Source organism: Hydra vulgaris, chromosome 12, assembly GCF_038396675.1.
Source record: "Hydra vulgaris chromosome 12, alternate assembly HydraT2T_AEP".
Classification (NCBI taxonomy): Eukaryota; Metazoa; Cnidaria; class Hydrozoa; order Anthoathecata; family Hydridae; genus Hydra; species Hydra vulgaris.
In genome coordinates, this window is record NC_088931.1 from 35,280,334 (window position 1) to 35,287,875 (window position 7,542).

Here is a 7,542-nt window from a genome sequence, read left to right on the forward strand (position 1 = left end):
TATTATCTAATATTAAGAAACTTGATATAATTATGCAAATTTAATTAGCACAAATTACCAGCGTTATTTTGTCAAAACAATTCAGATTCAAATTTTTTATGTGTAGTTATTGTCTTTATTCACTATTCATATAGAAATAAAATTCAATAATTGGCAGTGCCGGTGTAGAGAAACAGACTAACTCCTCAAAAAATCAACTTCCGGTTATAACACTTTAACTCCCCGGAGTTAAAATATTTTAAAAAATGGCGAAGTGGATTAACTGAGGGCCTAAATATTTCAAACCCCCACCGAAATAAATTAACATATGTTTATATAGCTTCATTTATGAATCCTAATGACAATTAATCCTAATCCTAATGACAATCCTAATGACTAATCCTAATCCTAATGACAATCCAATGAATCCTATGACATTGTCTGTAAAGCCTACAAAAATGTGTGAGTATTTTATAATTTTTTTTTTGCTGTATAACTTTAATTGAATCGGCGAAAAGAAGAACAGTACTAGTCCAAAATTTTCATTTTGAAATAATCAATTTTTAAGTTTTAAACAGTTATAGTTAATAAACTATTTACTGTGGATGCCAGTTATTTTAGCAGGTGTTTATATCCATTCCCTAAGGACCTGTTAATAAAGTGGTAGTTCATAAAAAAAAGTTGTTCTTGCTACAAAAATTAAATAAAATCCTTGGACAAGTTTTTTCCTCGCAATAAAATTTTTACAAATTAGGGAATAAAAAAACTGCGAACTTTACGTGAAAAGCTATACTTTATTAAAAAAAATAAGTATTTAAATTAATAAACAATAGTCATTGCAATAAAAAAAAAAGTTAATTATCTTCCTCCACGCTGCCGGTTGTTTTCTAGGAATATATATTTTTATAAAACTCAGTTGCATTTGTGGGTATGTAACATTTCAACTTTTTAACATCATTGATCTTTTTTTCAATTATTGCAACTGGTTTCTGATAAACTTTCTTGGTGGGCAGTTGTTGCTCAACTCAATTTTTTACAAGTTTAAAAGTTCTGGAACATAGTCCATCTAAAAAGTCATATGTTGTCACATACCCAGGCGTTGCACTGTCATAAACAAACATTTTATAATCCAATTCATAAAGTGCACGATTATGTATTTGTCTCTGATGGGTTTTGGGGCTTTTTTATAAACAGTAGACCACCAATTTTTGAAACTTGAAATGCCCTTGTGTGCCACTCTTTTAGCATTGTTGTTTAAGTTTTTGTCTTGTATTCTTGATCCCAAATTCTCACATTCTGAGCAGACGTCAACTTGAGGTAGTCCAAATCTGAGATTGCAGTTTTCTTGAAAATATTTAGGTAGTACTCATGCTTAATTTTATTTGTCAGATTGGGGTGTTGCTTTATTAACAAACTATGCATTGTTTTAATATTTACTCCACTAGGCGAATATTTAAAAATTTTGGAAGAATAATGACATATTTTTACTAGGAATGACTCAATATCTGCTCTAAGTTTAACAATGAATTCGCCATTGATTTTAGATGGTCTATTGTTGTGCTTTCCATCTCCATCTGTAGCTGACGCTCCAGATAAGAGAGTGTTTGAAAGAAATCTTTGAAAGATTTAGAATTTGACCGAGAAGTAGAAACTAAAAAATAAAAAATAGCAAGTCAAAATAAATTTTAATAAGAAAAACTATATTGCATAAAAGAAATTTAGTAAACAATATATGCAGATCCAAGAAGATCCAATTTCAATCTAGACAACTTCTAAACAAACAGCAGTTTATTTCATGAACTCTTGATTGGCTGGATCATTATTATTAACAAATAAATGACTTTTTATAACTATTAAATAGTTTATTACAATAATTAAGATTTATTACTATAATTTAATAGCTTTTGTTCAATTGAAGTTATTACTTAAAAAGTATGCTAAAGCAGCACACTATACTTTGGAAAGTATCGAAGCAATGGTTCAATCGAAGCAATGGTTCAATCGAAGCAATGGTTCAATCGAAGCAATGATTCCAAAGTTGTTCTGATGTTTTCCTAATGGAGTCGACTGCATGAATAAACAATACCATTACAAAAGGGGCCGTTCAGTTCCCCTTTTTAGGTGAGAACTCATTCAACTTTGTAAGTGAAAGTTTTATTTATTTTCAAAACCAGCTATTTTTTTGTTTTTTGAAACTGATTGTAATTGTCTTTGCGATTCACTTTCCAATTTTAGAGGTTTTAAGTTGAAGCTATTTTTACTTCAGATTTTTTTAGACCACTTTTTCCAGTACGTTGACATGAAAAAAAAACCGTTGAAAACAAATTAAAAACCGCATAATTTTTCATTTTTTGACTATTTTTCTAAATATTTAAAATCTTCAAAAAATGAGGGGATCATAATCTTTATGTGGCCGTATCTTTTGAGTGTCAAAATATATTTTGATAAAATCAGAAGCCTAATTTGAATTTATGATGAAATTCAAGATAAAGAATTATTTAAAAAAATTTCCCTTGATTATTTTTACTCTTTTTTGCAAACCACGTGGTTTGTGCTTTAAATTGAAGTTATTTTATTTAGAGAGTAACTACAAATGATATAATCGCAAACTAATAGCACAAACACGATACAATCAAATTATTCTTAATAAGTTACGTCAACTGTCTGTTAATTTGTTTGAATTAAACAAATTGTTAGAGTATGGATTGATAAATTTTAAATGACCTAATACACAAAATACTAAAAAAAAAAGTCTGCAAAAAGCAAGATCTCATTTAGAAAATAGGAGATGGATATGTTTCTGTTGTGTCAATAATGAAAAAAAATGTCTATCTTTGGAGAAGAACAGTTCATCTGATTAAAGACTTTGTAGACCCTGGATTCAGTCTGAACCTTGTTCTCATCCGTCTTGAAAATGCGGAAGATGCAAGACAAACTTATATTTAAAACAGAAAGGTAAAGTTATCAGTAAAGCTGTGAAGACTTCATGGATAAATGGTGGTGATCAAATTAAAAAGTTGAGAAGAATTAAAAAAAAAGATTACAACTGCAATTGTGCTATTTGCTGCCTTGGACAGTGTACTAAAAGTAGTATTACACTTAATCTTTCTGTCAAATTATTGGTCCTGGTATTCGTCATTCTTGCAACACAAAAAAAAAAACTGTTCAAAATTTTCAAGCCTTAGTTACTTCAAAGAATCAAAATATTGCTAACAGAGTTGTTTCTTGTAAGCTAAAAGAAATATCTGTTGTTGGTGATAGTAAAAAAATGAAACTTGCAACAGGATGAAAACCTCTTCCTGTTAAATCCAATTGAATATTTGCAATGTATTAAAACTCTGAGAAGGTTTAAAAAACCTACTTCATTGCTTTATAAATTGTTTTAAACACTTCTTATATTTTTTTTACCTCGATTAGTACAAGTAGGGGACTATTGACCTACTAGTCTATATAACATAAGGAGACACGATTATGTTAATACTATTATTTTCAGCAAGTTAATTTTTAGTTAACTTTTGATCGATTTACTTGCAAAATGCTGTTTTGGGATGAAAATTGATATATCCTAGAAAGAGAAAATGGACAATTTTGTGGAGTCCATACTTTATTTTAAAAAATATGTCAATGATGTATTTGCAATAAAGACTTCTTTTGGATAAAACTTTCACGTAATCAGGTTCCATCTTAAGGAGTATCTCAATAGACACAAGATCCCGCTTTGTGTTACATCAGAACAAACATCTGAAGCAGTGCATAAAAACTTAAACAAGACACTGAAAAAGTTCGTTGTTTCTGAGAGAAACGTCTATCACGGTGAAAAGCTAAGAGTTATGGATGCTGAATAAAATTCAACAAGACTGTAAGGAGATTTTTCAGGAGTTTATTTAGACTGAAAAAATACAATATTTATTTATAACATATTATAGTATTTAAAATACTGTTCGCGGCATTTCATTTGTCTGATTTTATATCGGAGATTTATTTATGCTTTGAGTGTGTCAGTAGAGACACTCAAAGCATAAATAAGACAATAGATTTTTTACAAGAAGATAATTGCTACTAATATCTCTGTAAAATTGATTTACACTTTTAAAAAAAAATTATTTTTTTAATAAAAGGATAATTTTTCGCAAAAAATTACAGGAATCAGATTACTAGGGTAGGAATACCCTTTAAAAAGATCCCCTGCATCCCCCAGGTTGATGAAAGTTAATTTTTGAAAAAAAAGTCTTGAATGAAATTATAAATCTTGAATGAAATTATAAATTTTAATTAGTTTTCAAATTTTATTAAAATATCTTTTGACGCTTAAAAGATACGGCTACCTAATGTTTAGAATCCTCTCATTTTTTGAATTTTTAGATATTCAGAAAAATGAAAAAAGATACGGTTTTCAAATCGTTTTCAGCGGTTTCTATTTTATGTCAACCTGCTGAAAAGAGTTTTAAAAAAATCTGAAGCAAAAATAACTTCAACTTAAAGCCTCTAAAAAAGAGCAGTGCTCAGTGGTTTAGTGCGCAGTCATCAGTGTCGTTTTGGAGTTCAAGACCTTCCCATAGCGTAATAAATTTTGGAACTTTTTTAATCTTGCTTATATATTTATAGTATTAATATATATATATATATATATTATATATATATATATATATATATATATATATATATATATATATATATATATATATATATATATATATATATATATATATATATATATATATATATATATATATATATATACATAGCAAAAAAGATTTTAATAGTTTAACTTTTTTTTTAAAGTTTTCTCATATTAATAATATATTATTTACGATTGTTCCATATACCGACTACAAACTCAACATACGCTAAAGAAAAAATTGTAGAGACGTTTGTACGTAACGCTATACAAATGGCAGAACTAAGAAGATGAAGTAGTTTTAGCAATCAGAAATTATCAAGAGAGAGGAATATCTAAAATCGAAGTTTCAAATTTTCCACGAGGATGAGACAATATGTTTTGTATTTTTTCAATCTTTTCTTATATTACACAAGATTCTGTATAGAACCTTATATAAATGGATTTTTTACATTTGCATATATATATATATATATATATATATATATATATATATATAATTATATTTGCATATATATATATATATATAATTATGGTTTATAAGAATTATTCACATATTTAAAGGTACATGCTGGTGTAAAAGGAAAGCTTCAGGATTATGCGTATTTACTTGCTTGCTTTTTAGTAATATAGTTTCTTTGTACAAATTCTTTTTTCTCTTTTTTTTAATTTTTCTTAACCAACACAAAAACAAAAAGTTAAAGTAGGACTTTAACTTTTTGTTAAAGATTGATTTTTATTCTATTAAGTCTTTAGAAAAACGTTTTATATTATATAGTGTTGCGTTTTTTAATTTTTATTGTCTTATATTTACGGTATAGACTAAGGGGCTTGGTGATAAGACCAATTATGTCTTCTTCTTGCCCCTGCTATTTGTATTTATATTATGCTTTACGACTTTAATAAATTTAAATGTCAAAAAAAAAAAAAAAAAAAAAAAAAAAAAAAAATATAACATCATGGGTGCCAGTGTTATGAATTAAATTAACCCCCATAATAAATTAACTCCCGTTGCGTAAAAAATTACCCGGGAAGTTTATCTATTTCGAAATAGATTAACTCCCCTTGAAATAAATTAACCCCTGTCGGCGAAACAAATTAACTCCCAATAATATTTTAACTCCCTTGGAACAACATATACGAATTACACATTGTATATATATATATATATATATATATATATATATATATATATATATATATATATATATATATATATAGATATATATATATATATATATATATATTATATATATATATATATATATATATATATATATATAGGGAAGTGGGGTCATAACAGTCCCCGTAAGGTTTAGATTAATGAAATATAAAAATAAAAACGAACTGTGTTTTTTATCAGTGTATTTCAACAACCAACAACAACAACAAAAACAAAAAAGCTTTTAACTTTAGCAATTTAGAAAAAAATGCAACAGTTTTTGAAAATGTTATTAAACAAAAATCACGAAAATCGCTGGGGTATACTTTCGTGGTACAATTTCTGCAGGTGTATCATTTTTTGTTTCTACAGTCTTGTCAACTGTTTGAGCGCTTTTTCTTTTTTTAGTTTTTATACCCATCTTTTTTGCCAGTTCCGCTTTATATGGTGAACTGGTGAGTATAGTTGTTTTGCCCTTTGGCATCGTTTGCGAGTTAGCTGAGTTTTCTCATTCGAAATACTTACAATTTCTGCAGGTGAAGCAATTGTGAAAGAAGCCATAGATGTCGAAGACAAAGTTTCTGATTCAGAGCAAGATGTCAGGGATAAATCTTGCAGTGAAATAGTTTGTGTTTGAGACTTGGTAGTTAGGTTTGGTGTTGCTGAATCCATCTCAGGAAATGACCTGTTAGTTGTTTCTGAAGGCTCAAACATCTAATCATCAAAAACTTTAGGATTAAGTAGACTTATTCCAGTCTTTCTAAAACGATTCATAGCTGTTAACAAGTTTGCAGATTTCATATAAGCTATACCAAATAGTTCTGGAATCTGCTATTCGGTCACAACTCTAGGATAATGTGTATGCAGCCAAATACAAACTTCATTCGAATTGTTGCTACTAAATGGTGCCGTGAAGGAGACATCTAGCGGCTGCAGACGGTGTGAACAATGTGGTGGAAAGCAAATAACAGTAACATAATTTTCACGTGCTTTCATTATGTACTCCATATTTTTTGTATGAGTTGCATGACCATCTAATAATAGCAGTACAGGCCATTTTTTGGATGGCATTACAAAGGACAGAAAATGGTCAAACCACTTCAAAAATATATCTGCTTGAATCCAACCACTAGGGTGATATGATGCAATAGTACCCAGAGAAGCTTTTTCGATAATATTAACATTCTTGGGAGCTCTAACACGGGGGAAAACAATCAAGGGGGGCACGTATATACCAGAGGCACTCATACACATTTCGATTGTTATGATTCTCCTTTGTTCAGCTGATGTTAGAGTTCCAACTTATTTTTTACCCCTCTTAGCGATTAATTTTGACACTTTTTTTGGTACTGAAGAAATTCCTGTCTCGTCAACATTTTATATATATGAATTGGAGTTATGTTATTTTCATCTATGCTTTTAGTCAATAGTTCAAAAAATTTATTCACAGCAGGTCGGTTAAATCTCATTGCTCTAGCTCCAGAAGATCCCTCTGGCATACGCAAAGAAATAACAGGATTGTGTTTTAAAAAACTTTCTGCCCACTGGTAGAAAGTTTTTTAAAACACAATCCTGTTTTTTTGTTAAAGCTATGTGGCATCTTGTTCTTTTCAGCTAGCTGAAACGGCAATTTTCTCAAATATTTTATTGAAACTGGAAGCAAGCAACTATCGAGAAAAATTAGGTGTTTAGCTAACTCTTGCTCTTCTTCAAAGTTAAAAACTGATTTAAAATTCACAAGTTTTTTTACTGCACAACTACTTAGTTCTAAATTCCCTTGCTG